Below are 14,601 nucleotides of genomic sequence, written 5' to 3'. Positions count from 1 at the left end.
CACCTGCAATCCCAGCACGTAGCAAGTGATTTGCAAATATATAACAAGTTCCAAAACAACCTGAGCTACAAGAGACCGTGTATTGTTAAATAGGTAGGTAGATAGAGAGAGAGATAGACAAACAGATAGATGATGATGATGATGATAGATAGATAGATAGATAGATACATACATACATACATACATAGACAGACAGACAGACAGACAGATAGATAAGAGAGAGAAAAAGAGAGAGAGTAAGACTTTAAGACTTTATCTGGCTAGTTAAATAGGGATGTGATTGTCATTAATCTTACGTCTGAAAATGTCCCAAGCTTTGATTAGCAACTAAATATATGTCAATCAACAGATTATCACTCTTGAAAGCATGCTTCCCTCTCTAATACAGTCATAAATACTGATACCTTCAACTTGAGGTCTTGATGCGGTAGCGATTTAAAATGTAACTACTGGAGTATTTATCTTATTCTAACCTTTCCATAACTCACCTATGCAGTTCTGTAGCATCTTAGAACTTTGCCTGCAGCAGCCTCAATACCTCCAAATGGAATTGAACTCCCATGAATGAGGTACAGCCTTATGTCTCAGTGTGGAGGGTGACCTTGAACTTCTGAATCCCATTCCTCTACTTCCAGAGTTCGGGATTTACAAGCATACGCCACCACCCTTGGTTTATGCAAAGCTGTGGTAGAATGTAGGGCTTCATGCATTCTGACTAAGCACATTACCAACTCAGATATATCATTAGCCCCGTGTGTGTGTGTGTGTGTGTGTGTGTGTGTGTGTGTGTGTATGCAGTGAATCTCTTTATATTAAAAATTGATGAGAATAATGCTTTGTAATTTTAGATACCAGACCTTTTCTGTCTTTAAAAAATTTCATAACATTCTATGGCAAATAATTAATTTATTTTCACCACTATATTGCTCAGATAACATCTAACCATCAAGATGGATCATAGCCAAGCCACCTTCAAGTCAATAAAATATTCAGCTCAACAAATAGCTTCTAGTCTGAGGTAAGCATTAAAGCAACCCAATCTCCTGGAGAAGCAAAATTATCAAAGTCAGGGGTCAAATGTTGTGTAAATATCTTAAAGTAGATTTACTTACTTTCTTAAATTCTAGAGTTTCTAGATAAAAAATAATCATGGCCTTTGTCTGTATTTCTGTTTCACAGTTAATTGATTCAATGGGTTATGAATACCCAAGGGGGTTCTGAGGAATTAATTAGGTTTTGTCTGGGCTTTGTGCCTAGGTATGGGTGGGCACATATGACCACAGGGAACATAAGGTCAGTGCTATCCAGCTACGCTCACACACTCCACATGTGTAGGAAAATCACTGTACCAAGCAGCTTGCTATTAGAAAGTTAATAATTGAAAATAAGGGAGGTGGGGGATGGGAAGATGGCTCAGTTCAATTCCCAGAAATCTGGTGGGGTTTGGGAGGAGGCAGGTTTTGTAGTGTACTTGTAATCCCAGTGCCTAATCAGTGATGAGGAGGAGACATGTGGATCCCTGGAGCTTACTGACCTACTTGGAGAGTGCTTGTCTCCAAAAAATGTGTGTGTGTGTGTGTGTGTGTGTGTGTGTGTGTGTGTGTGTCATCCAGAGCTGCTGATCTGGCTTCTACGTGCACATGCACACACTCACATGTATACAAACAAATATGAACACGCATAAAGAATAAAGACAGAGTGTAAAAGATTTTTGAAATGCTATCATCCTGCAAAGATTATTATTTCCAAGGCATTTCATACAATGCAATGCTTACCTTTAGATTACATATCCCAAAACAAATGCCTGGACTCCCATGAGTTAGGTCTGACAGATACATCATGCTCATTGAGTAGCAACAATGATGCGTTTTATATCAAGCCCTAAACTACACCTTTACAAGGTTCTTCCTCAAGAGGAGCCCAGTCTGGTGAAAATTTCAGAAAGGAATGAAGAGCAACTAAAATATGACTGCCTGCTATACAGTAGCAACTATGGTGGTATCAAAGAAACTACTCACTCCCTCGAACAGAGACAGAAATGGCCTTCTAATTTCCTTGAAAAGAAATACACTGTAACAATATTTATGTGTTAAAAGTAACAAATGGCGGGCTGGAGAGATGGCTCAGAGGTTAAGAGCACTGGCTGCTCTTCCAGAGGTCCTGAGTTCAATTCCCAGCAACCACATGGTGGTTCACAACCATCTATAATGGGATCTGGTGCCTCTTCTGGCAGAACACTGTATACTTAATAAATAAAATCTTTAAAAAAAAAAAGTAACAAATGGCCACAAATAAAATGATCACAATGTAGTTTATTTAACCAAAGATACTAAATATTGCCATCTTAACTTATAGAAACATTAATGAAATGGGGGTCTTGCTTTATACGCATGTAGAAAATCAAGAAAATAGACAAACCTTTATCCAAAGTAACCAAAGGCATAGAGATAAGTTGGAAAACTTAAAAGAAATGAACAACTTTCTGGATAAATATCACCAAAATTAAATCAAGACCAGATAAGCAAATTAAACAGACCTATAGCTACTGAAGAAATAGAAACAGTCATCAGAATTCAAAAAGATTTTCAAAGAAATAATACCAATACTCCTCAAATTGTTTCATAAAATAGAAACAGAAGGAACATTGCCAAACTCTTTTTATGAGGCTACAATTACCCTGATACCCAAACCACAGAAAGACATTACTAAGAAAGAGAATTACAGACCAATCTCACTCATGAACATTGATGCAAGAATACTAAATAAAATACTGGCAAATCGAACACAAGAACACATCAGAACCAACACCCACCATGATCAAGTCGGCTTCATCCCACAGATGCAGGGATGGTTCAACATATGAAAATCTGTCAATGTAATCCACCATATAAATAAACTGAAAAATAAAACCAACAAGATCATCTCATTAGTTAATGAAAAAGCTTTCAACAAAATACAACATCACTTCATGATAAAGGTCTTGGAGTGAGCAGGGATACAAAAAACATACCTAAACATAATTAAGGCAATATACAGCAAGCCAACAGCCAACATCAAACTAAATGGAGAGAAACTCACAGTGATCCCACTGAAAGATACCAAATATTGTAATCTCAACGTATAGAAGCATTAATGAGATGGGGTCTTGCTTTATAGTCGAATGCATTCCCATGGTTGCCTCAAACTTGCAATCCCCCAGCCTCGGAGTGCTGCAGTTGCCCGTGTACAGTTTAGTAAGTCTCTGCATTCACATCTCTCGGCTAGGTCATGTTGATCCTGTGTGTGACTAATGCCCATGGCACAGCTCGATGTGGAGCACATTTCCAGAGCTCAGCAGCGACCTGTGGTCAGTGGGTGCCATCTTGGACAGCATAGCTCTGGAGTTCAGGGCCACTAGTAGCCCAGACACAGCGTGACGTCAAAGAAGAGACTCACAAATGGATTGGACTCCTTGAGGCAGAAACTGCTTTTCACCAGGTGGGCTCAGTTCATGCTTCGTGACTGGATGAGGGTGTGTGAGTGACTGAATATGAAGGGGTGGGTGACAAGTGTCATCCTGACATACAAATTGCACAGCAGTGCAGAATATAACAAGCAAGGATGGGGCTGGGCCCGGAGCTCAGCTGTCAGAGCGCTTGCCTAGCGTGTACAAAGCCCTGCCTAGATTTGATCCACAGTTCCGCATAAACTGGGCATAATGACACATAATCTCAGACAAGGAGACTGGAAGCTCAAGGTTGTCAGGGGCTGGAGAGATGGTAGAGCAGTTAAGAGCACAGGCTATTCTCTCGGAGGACCTGAGTTCAATTCCCAGCACTAACTCAGCTGCTCACAACTGTCTGTAACTCCTCACAGTCAGACATACAGACAAAAAAGCAACACACATAAAAATAAACATGCAATGGTTGTCCTCAACTACACATTGAGTTTGAGGCCAGCCTGGGCTACAAAGTGAGTTCCAGAACAGCCAGAGTTAAACAGTGAAACCCTATCTCAAAACACCACCAACCACAAGAGAGAGAGAGAGAGAGAGAACCAAGCTGGATGACCATTCTTAATCACAGGGACCCACATGCTAGAAAGAGAGCACTAATTCCTACAAATTGTACTGTGACCTCTACATATATGCTGTATATGTTTGCAAATACACACAATACATATAAAACATGATGTATTAAAGGTGGCTGACTAGGGGCTGGAGAGATGGCTCAGCGGTTAAGAACACAGGCTGCTCTTGCCTAGGACCCAAGTTGGATTCCCAATAACCACAAGGTAGTGAGGCTCACGACCACCTGTTACTCCAGTCCCAGGGAGTCCAGTGCACCTTGTGCAGTGATCCTGACAGCTGGACCTGGGTACATCCAGCCTATGGATGACCACTATGTAGTGTCAGACACTCGTTTGTCATCCTCTGATAGCTACCCTGCTGAGTTCAAAGCTTGCTGTCATGGATCTCTTGCTTTGGGAAGTCGGTACCCAATCAAAGTCTCCATGCTTTCTCAGATGAAGGTATCCTTGGGGGGAACATCATGCAGCAGACTTCTCATCAGAGATCCAGAACCAACAGCAAGAAATCGTTGAACCCGCAAACAGATCTCCCTGTTATGGCCCAGTCCCCCTTTCCCATTGGCCAGTTTGCAGGCCAAGCGTGTTGGCTTGAACAAGACTGACTCCCGTAGGCTCATATGTTTGACTATTTGGTCCCCAGTTGGTGGAAACGTTTGCAAAGATTTGGGCAGTGTTGTCTTATTGAAGGTGTATCATTTGGGAAAGACTGTGAGGTTTCAAAAGACCTCTTCCAGTCCTACTGTGCGTACTGCCTCTGTGTGTGGATTTTAGATGTTTTAGCTGTTCGTGCCAGCACGCTTTGGTTCTGCCGTCATGAACGCCAACCCTAAGAACTGTAAACTCCATTAAACCCTTCCTTCTAAAATCATCTCTGTCATGGTGTCTTATCAAAGCAATAGAAAAGTAATTAAGACAGTAGGCAATGTCACTTTTCTTCTCAGAGCCATTCAAAACCCCATTCCAAAACAGAACCCCTATCCTCACAGTGATTCCCAGGGGCCCAGGTGATCCATGCTCCATTTTCCACTCCTTTCTCCCCAGCTCCCTGTTCATTATGCCCGTTCTTAGTTTTCGTGCTGGTCTCTAGCCAAACTGAGTGGACTCTTGTTTCGGGGCCTTCGCATTTGCTGTTCCCAAATTCCAGAATGTTCTTAGTTCCATGTCCTTCAGGCATCTACTCAATATCATTTTCGTATTTCTTGACCTCCTACCTATAGTAAATTCTCCCTGCCCCTCTCAAGGCCTGTCATTTTATTCTGCTCCTTAGCACTCACCACCTTTAATATCTAGGTGGCTATTAATTCGCTACATGTGTCTCCAAAAAGCCGGCAACCGCGAGAGAAGAGATCTCATCTGTTTTGTTCACTGCTGTAGTGCCTGAGTTGCTAAGTTCACAACAATCAAACCTCAGACACAAAGGACTTGATGGCACTGAGAAGATTTCAGTAGGTTAAATGTTTGCTATACAAGCATGAGGACCTGTTAGAAATTACATATGGAAGCTCATTTTCAAAGATGCCTCCAGCCAGCTTAGGTCCAGTTGCTGCTGAATATAAAAGGCTAGACTCCACTTAATGCCTTCAAGCCCAGCTATCCAACACGTACACACACACACACACACACACACACACACACACACACACACCACGCACACACACACATATCTAGAAATGTAGAGTAGAAAATTACTCATAGCAAGCTAACCTGTAAGGTTATCTGCCTGACAAGTTCTACAGTGAACAGGATGTAAAATGGTAGCAACGAAGCCACACTTGATGTTGTTGTTGTTGCTGCTGTTGTTGTTAAGGAAAGAGCGTACTAAACAACACAGAGGAAGTAAGACCTAGAAGATGTATACTATTGGACCCTCCTGGTTGTTAAATAGAAAGAGGAAGGGCCCGGTGTTAGGGTTTAGGAACTGTCCTCTGTACTCACCGTCCCGGCCATTGCAAGTCTTCACAACCAGCCTTGCAAAGCTGTAGGGAAAAAGGGGGACTGTTGTTTCTCGCAGACCCGAGTTATATCTCCAGAACACACACATGCACACGCACACGCACACGCACACACACACACACACACACACACACACACACACCACTAGGCATGTTAGTCCATGCTTGTGATCCCAGTAATGGAGAGGTGGAGACCGGAAAACTCTTGGAGTCTGCGGAGAATTCCAGGCCAGTGAGAGGTCGGATCTCAAGAAACAAGTTCAATGTCTCCTGAGAAATACGTGAGGTTGACCTCCTTCATGCACACCCATGCGCACAATGTACACACACCCCCACACTCACCTGTGATGACCGTCTTGTTTGTCACTCGGAAGCATTCTTGCCTAGTGAATCCTGGCATTCCCTTTGCTTCGGAGAACAGCTCTGTGAAGCCGCCCCCATTATGACACCTACAGTATTGTTATTTGATTTTATTTTCTATTTTCAAATGGAAAACACAGTGTGTTTTGCCTGTCTTGTCTATCTGTGCACCACAGGCTGCAGTGCCCGCAGGGGACGGAAGAGAGTGCCGGATCCCCTGGGACTGAAATCACAGATGGTTGGGAGCCATCCTATGAGCGCTAGGAATGGAGCCTGGCTCCTCTGGAGGAGCAGGGGGTGTACCTAGTGGCTGAGCCATCTCTCCAGGCCTGGTTGTTGCTATTTTAAAAATAGTGAAAGCCAGCTGCGTGTGTAGCAGTTGTCCGCCGAGAGAGGGGTTGGTCAGCTGCGGCCTGAAGTCCGCATCAGAATGTGGATTTTGTTGTTGTTGTTCTGTTTTTGTTTTTATCCCTTTCAAGTGGCTGTGTAAAAGTCACGGCAACAATAATTTGTGATGTGAAATTTGCATGCAATTCTCATGTCGGTGTCTGCAGATAAGTGCTAGCTGGGACATGGTGTGCTCATTTTTTCTTGTCTTGGCTGATTGTGCGATACATCGTCAGATGAACACTCGCAGCAAAGAGCAGATGGTCTATGAAACATAAATCTTTCCAACCATTTGCGGCAGATGTTTCCAGGTCTCCGGCTTAGAGCAGGGCATAGTGATTGAAAAGTAAAGGCAGGGCTGGCAAGATGGCTCCGTGGGTAAATGCACTTGTCACCAAGCCTGACGGTCTGGGTTCTGTCCATGGAACCCAAATATTAGAGAGAAGACTATTCCCCACCCCCAGGCTCCCAACACGTATGCATACAAACTCTTTTGTTGTTTTTGTTTAAGGTGAGACACTGTAAAAGGTAGAAGGAATATTTCCTTCAGTCCTTGGAAGCAAGAAGTGTGTCTTCCTTTTACTTCCTTCCCAATCTTGGGATCTCCACCATAAAATGATATAAGCCTCCATGTCTTTATCAGTAGTGGTAGGGAGATCCCAATGGCGGACCTATGCAGCTCCTCTCATCATGGATAGACAGAACCTGGGGCTGAACTCCAATCAATACGAGGTGCCTGATTTGGGTCAACTCGACCACATCTGGAACCAATGAGAACCCTAGCTGTTAGACACTCCCTAACCCTGGGCCCTGCTGCTCTCTCTCATTCTCCTTCCAAAGGTCATCTATCCTGTCGCTGGCAATATTAAATCCCACTCCCTTAGGGTTCCAACACGGACTGAAGACCGGCTGCTCTCCAGGACTCCACTGCCAGACATCCACCCTCCTGAGCTGAATGGCTGTGTTATTCTCTTCTTTTCCACACATGACAGTCGTCGTTCAATGACCCAGACCCTGTCCTGTAAGCAAGCTTACTTAACTCCTTTTAATCTCTACGTTCGTTCTACCCGCTCTGTTCCTTTAGGAAGCCCTGACTGATACACAGTGGAACTGAAAACTGCAGCAGGACGTCACTGCTGTGACCCTGATGGAAGGTTCTACAACAGCAGGCCAGAAGCACCACGCTGTCAGCTGACCGTGGGAGGATCGTGAGCAGGATCCAGGGGTGGCCTCTGAGAGACAAGGACGGCGGCGTTTGCTCACAGTAGATGAGAAGCCAGTGTTCTCTGTGTCAGTGCCGTACATAAGTGTTTGTGAGACATGGAGTCGTGACCCACAGCGACTGTGACAAGAAATAGGTATTATTGCAAGCCACTAAGTGTGTGGTCATTCATCCATCCACACACTGGAAAACTAGCACAGCTACACAATTCAGAGCTTGAGCTGTGATTAACATCCTCGGCCTTCTCAGGTTCGTCCTCAAGCCCTGTGCCCCAATGCTCAGTCATTGAGGCTGCCAATCAACAGAATGGATCTCCGCGGGCCTCTCCTGACACTGTGGTTCTGCAGATGTAACCTGAGACTGAAATCTGACCCCGGCATCCTGCCTGAGTCTCATCTCTGAGTAACAAGTTAAAAAGGAAGTAAAGTAACCATGAGCGGAAGTGATTGGAAACAAAGTGACCACAGAGTGGGTAATAAGTGGAGATGTCTGTGTCCCGCGTACACACTGTTCTGGCTGGGCCACAGACGTATTTGCCAGCTAGACTGTTGAAGGTAGGGATCCTAGGTAGGCCTGTTTGTTTGTTGTTTGAGACAGGGTTTCTCTGTGTAACAGCTCTGGCTGTCTAGAACTCATTCTGTAGACCAGGCTGGCCTCAAACTCACAGAGACCAAAGATGTGCACCACCATGCCCATTATTTATAAAAATTTTAACTTGTTAGCCGGGCGATGGTGGCGCACGCCTTTAATCCCAGCACTCAGGAGGCAGAGGCAGGAGGATCTCTGTGAGTTCGAGACCAGCATGGTCTACAGAGCTAGTTCCAGGACAGGTTACAAAGCCACAGAGAAACCCTGTCTCGAAAAACCAAAAAAAAATTTAACTTGTTATTTAAGCACAATATTTTTAAAGAACTTTTAAGTTGTCCACATTTTCAGTTGTACTTTTCCAGATGAATTCCAGAGGACACCCTTGTAAATAAAACACACACATGCACGCACCCAGACGGTGGTTATAACTGCTCTCTGCGTGTTCTCTGCGCTCATGGTTTGCTTGTGTCCTGATAGTTCATTACCTGATTGTCAGGGGTCATGAGCATCCAGAACAAATAAGCAGACCGCAGCTCTGTGATTTGCGTGGGGACCTTACCTCTGACAAGATCTGTCAGAGGAGGGGCCACAGACATGTCAGGACCTGTGGGTGTTTAAAATGGAGGAGCATTGAGCCGGGTGCAGCTGGAACACTTGCCTGGAGGCCGAGGCTTCCCTGTCTGTAAGACGAAAGGGAAGCAGAAGAGAAAAGGATTTCTACAAGAGAGGTGCTTCAGAAAACAGTTAGAGCTGGGCGTGGTGATGGCGTGCTGAGGCGGTTGGAGATCTGTGAGGTAGAGCCAGCCTGGTCTAGGAAGTGAGCTCTGGAACAGCCAGAGATGCACAGTGAGATCCTGTCGTGGGTGGCGGGGCAGGGAGAGCAACTTGACAATTAATGGGTCAGAAAAGGCCCTTGGGAAAACCTATCCAACTAGATGATGTTTCTTAAACACATTTCGTTTTTAGAATAACATCGTCAAATAAACCATGAAGCAAAAACTATTTTGTAAATCGTGTTTGTATCCTCTTACTACAATTTTCCTAAATAGAAATGTAAAAGTTCAACTACATAGTGAGTTCAAGGCTAGGGTGGTCTAAGGAAAAGAATAATTAGGAGCTGGGCAGTGGTGGTGCACACCTTTGATCCCAGCACCCAGGAGGCAAAGGTAAGTGGGTCTCTGTGAGTTCAAGGCCAGCCTGGTCTACAGAGCGAGTTCCAGCATAGCCAGGGCTACACAGAGAAACCCTGTCTCGCAGAGCAAAAATAAAGAAATAATTACGGAGTTGGAGGATTGGCTCGGTGGTTCTGAGCCCTTGTTGCTCCTGTAGAGAGCCTAGGTTCAGACTCAGCACAAACTTGGGAGTTGGAGGATTGGCTCGGTGGTTCTGAGCCCTTGTTGCTCCTGTAGAGAGCCTAGGTTCAGACTCAGCACAAACTTGGGAGTTGGAGGATTGGCTCGGTGGTTCTGAGCCCTTGTTGCTCCTGTAGAGAGCCTAGGTTCAGACTCAGCACAAACTTGGGAGTTGGAGGATTGGCTCGGTGGTTCTGAGCCCTTGTTGCTCCTGTAGAGAGCCTAGGTTCAGACTCAGCACAAACTTGGGAGTTGGAGGATTGGCTCGGTGGTTCTGAGCCCTTGTTGCTCCTGTAGAGAGCCTAGGTTCAGACTCAGCACAAACTTGGTGTCGCCTGGCGTCGTGTGGGCACCTGGGCACCTGCACGGCATGCAAACACCGATGCCATCAGGGTGTGCACACATACGGAATAGAGTAAACCCATCTTCAAAGGAAATGCTTAAAGAATGATCAATGAAGTAATGTCAAAGATTATTTTTCATATTTTCAGTTTCAGATTTCCAGATGAATTCCAATAAAGTTTTTTCAAAATTACTATAACATGTCCCACTAGAGGGAGGCGAATTCAGAAAAATACCTTTGTACCCTCAGGTCGTTCAGGTCTCGTACATGGCACAGATGCACAAAGACAAATGAACTGTTCAGGTTTGGCCATTGATTAGCCCCAGTTGATATTAAAAGTAGAAGGAAGGCCTTTCCTGCCAGCATCTCAGCACAATGACGTTCTTACTCCCAGGAGGACTTCATGACCCTGATAGGAGGAAACACAGTAAGACTCTGAGCTTCCTATAACAGTGTCCGTGAACACACAGATGTTCCCCTGTTTGGGCACTATTACTGTGTACCAAGGTCTTGGGATAAATAAAAAAGATTTAAGACAGGGCCACGCACACTATATGTTCCCGAGCAGATCACAGCGTGAACACACGTGCAGTTACCTGTGACCTTCAAATAAGCATGAACAGAAAAGATAAATAACCTGACACGTGGCTTGCTAGGATTCGTCCTGGATAGACCAGGTTTATTCCCACAGGACCTTCTCTTTTCTTTCAGGCAGCGGTTGACGTCTGAAAAGAGCACGTTTGTCGGCCGTGCGGATGATTTTAAATAGGGAGAGAACGTGGTGATTCCAATGGGAAATGGAGCTGCAAGCCTTCGAAGAGGGCAGTAAGGCGGGCTCTCCCATAGGCTGTCAGCCGGCACGTCTCGGGAGGAGCGTAGCATGAAGAATCGTCTACAGGAAAGTTGCTACGTGGGAGTCTGTGCCCTTTGACATCCACGAGTTTCGTGTGAATCAGAGCGAGCACTTGTGGAGTTAATTAAACTCAGGAAGCCTCTCTTCCTCGTTTGTAAAAGCTGTAAACAAATAAATGTACTCTATATGGTCATCTAGGTGTTGTCTCAGTAAGGCAAATAAAACTGCCGAGTCCTTGATTACACCGTGTGCTTAGTAGAAATGTCTGGTTCTGCATAGCCATTCTGACTACCAACATGTATTCTGTAGAATGACTTCAAAGGCTTCAGAATGAATTTTCAGTCGCTTCTTGTCAGTAGCCCAAGCTCCGTTTCTTATCTGGTTTCATCTCAAACTTTTCATCAGGATTTTTCTCCCTGTTCAGTCATTTCCTGTTAGGATACAAAGGGCTAAATCTCATATCTTGAGCAATGATAAACAAGAGTGAACGTCTTCCACTTAGAAAGCAGCACCGTCCCACCAGAGCAGAGGCTGATGGACAGGCCTCTTCTCTCTCAGATCCGTGAGATCATAATCCCGTCTTCACAGTTCAGTCACATGACTTCCACATTAGCCAACAAATATTCTTCCTCTGGAATTTTTAGGCTATACATTGTTTTTGTTTGTTTTTTCTGTTGGTTTTGTTTGCGTTTTTAAACAGGGTCTCAGGTAGTACGGGCTGGCCTTGAACTCTCTAAGTAGACGACAATGACCTTGAAACCCTGGGTCTACTGCCTCCACCTTTCAGGGCAGAGATCATAGGTGTAGGTCACTACTCCAGCTGGAATCTTCGTTCTTCCGTCTCCACACACATCTGGAAAAGAGTCTGTCAGTCCCTAAGTAGGGAAGAGCAAAGGAGGACCCTTGAGTCAAACAAATTGATCAACTTAGAAACCATCAATATATTGTTTTCCATCCATGAGTTTGATCCTTTTTCCAACCTCATGGCGCTTTAAAATGCTTTTCTGTAGAGCTTGCTCATTGTGGAGTATTTCTTCCTCGTTAGCCTATACGTCTGCTGCTTCTATAACTGACTTTTTGTTTTGTTTTTATTTTTCAAGACAGGGTTTCTCTGTGTAGCTTTCTCCCTTCCCTCACTTTCATTCCTCCCTGGCCGGGAACTTTAGAGAACGTTACTAGAAACGACAATGGATTTGTGTGGTTTGATCCTGATCTTGAAGTTAATGCTTGAAATCTACTGATAGTAGGAATTAACTTTGCTCTTGAAGGAAGTTCTCTGCGTTTCCTGGTTTACTGAATATTTGTGAGTTTAGGTTTTAAGGGTTGTTTGCTTTGGTATTACTTTGGTTGTTTTGAGACAGAAGTCCATGTAGCCAAGGCTGACCTCTGTGTGTAGTTGAAGTTGATCTTGAACCCCTAATCTTGCTACGTCTCCCCTCACGTACAGGGACTGTGGGTGTGCTCTTCCATGACTGATTTCTGAGGTGCTGGGGATTAAGTTGGGCATGCTAGGCCAGCCCTCTGCCAACTGGGTGGCAGCCCAGCTGCTAAGTATTTGTTTTTAATCATGAATGGATGTTGTAGTTCACAAATCTATTTTCTGCAGCTATATGGGTAGACTTAGGCTTTTGATCCATTAATCTAGTGAATGTATTAATCACATTTATAGTGTCCCCTTTCACCTTGTGTGGGACTTTTGCATCCATAAAGGTAAGATAAGATGGGGTGGCAATTTGCTTTTTTTCACACTGATCTTTATAGTTTTGATAGCTAGACCATAATAACCTCAATAAATTAATTACAGAGTTCCAACTTCTTATTTTCTCCAGATAGAAGACTGTAGACGATCAGAATTATTTGTTGCTTAAATTGAATGAATGCTATCTCTTCTATACAAATAAGCTCCCAGAACCCCAGGTTCATCAAAGAGCCTACACCAGGAGAAAAGAGTCCATGAAGCCTGGATTGGAGTAGAATGAGTAACCAGCACCTGCTTCAAGCAAGTAATACCAGGAGCACCACACAATGCCCACTTCCGGAGAATGGGTGATAGATGCAAGCTGAGCAGTGACTATACCCTCAACTGCATGCTGACTGTGGGAAAGATGTCACCAACTGATGGCAAAGCTAGAGGGTGATAGATACAAGCTGAGCAGGGACTATAGCCCCAACTGCCTGCTGACCGTGGGAAAGACATCACCCACTGACAGCAATGCTGAGGAGCCTTTCTGGTAACAGGCTGGGTGAATTCTGGTTACAACAGTGGTGTTTGCAAAGCTGATCAAATGAAGACAACATAGAAGGAGCGTGCTCGTGGGAGCCTCTAAAGGAACAGAACTGAAGGACGACAATATCAAAGGGGGGCTTGCTAGAGCAGCTTACAGGACACAGTTCAGGTAAGCCAACAGTGGCTGCCTCACCCTGGAGAGGAAGAGAATCTTGAAACTGTTCAGTTCCCAAGCCTGGAGGTCTGAGCAGTCCAATTCTGATCTGAGGCCTGGAGAATTCCTGGAGAGTTGCTGGTCTTCAGTCTATGGAAATCCAGATTAGATCCTAAGGTTGGTGAAGAAACCACAGCGACAGGGTAGGTGGAGCTGCCAGCAAGACTGAGGGCAATCAGGCAAAATCAATAAACCAAATTTTCTTCATTCATGTCCTTTTGCCTGGGCTGCCACCAGAAGGTGCCACCAGCATCTAGTTGGGTCTTCCTACTTCAAATAATCTGATTAAGAAAGTCAATCCATCAGAGGCAGGCGGATCTCTGTGAGTTCAAGACCAGTCTGGTTTACAAGAGCTAGTTCCAGGACAGGCTCCAAAACCACAGAGAAACCCTGTCTCGAAAAACAAAAAAAAAAAAAAAGAAAGAAAGAAAGTCAATCCAGGAACGCAAGCTGTAGTGATATTTCAGAACAACTCTGTTGCAGTTTCTTCTGAGTTCTGCATCCAGAACAGCTTCAAGGCTGCTGGCTGAGATGATCCAGCCTCACAGGATACTCCGGTCAGGATTTGACCATGATCCTAAATTTTCTATGGGTCTCCATAAGATTATCAATGTCCTCAATCAGCAGGAAGTAGCCTGGAAAACTACACCTCCATTCCCAAAAAATAGATTATGGATGTTTGTCTTTGTTTAGTGTGTTGGTTACAGGTTGTTATGGATAATGGTCATGAAAAAAAAAAGCTAAACAAAGGAGATTAGATTCAGCATCTTATTTTGAAAAGAAAGAAAGCAAAGTACTGTGGGACACTGTAAAAGTTTGTCACTCATATTGGCTTAGTACAATGCTAATTGGCCAGTAGCTTCCAGGGGCCTTACAGTCTCCAGCACAGTGGCTGTCTCTTTGTATGTTAATGAGCTATCAGGTGGCTGAGGTCCAGGTAGCTTCAAGATGGGTCCAGTTGACAGAGAACCAATTATGTGACTGAAGGATTGAAATGTTCAGTCTGACTCCTAATCTGAAGGGCAGAGAGACAGA

The sequence above is a fragment of the Microtus pennsylvanicus genome, chromosome 6 (assembly GCF_037038515.1).
Source record: "Microtus pennsylvanicus isolate mMicPen1 chromosome 6, mMicPen1.hap1, whole genome shotgun sequence".
Taxonomy (NCBI): Eukaryota; Metazoa; Chordata; class Mammalia; order Rodentia; family Cricetidae; genus Microtus; species Microtus pennsylvanicus.
Note: the sequence above shows the minus strand (reverse complement) of the source record.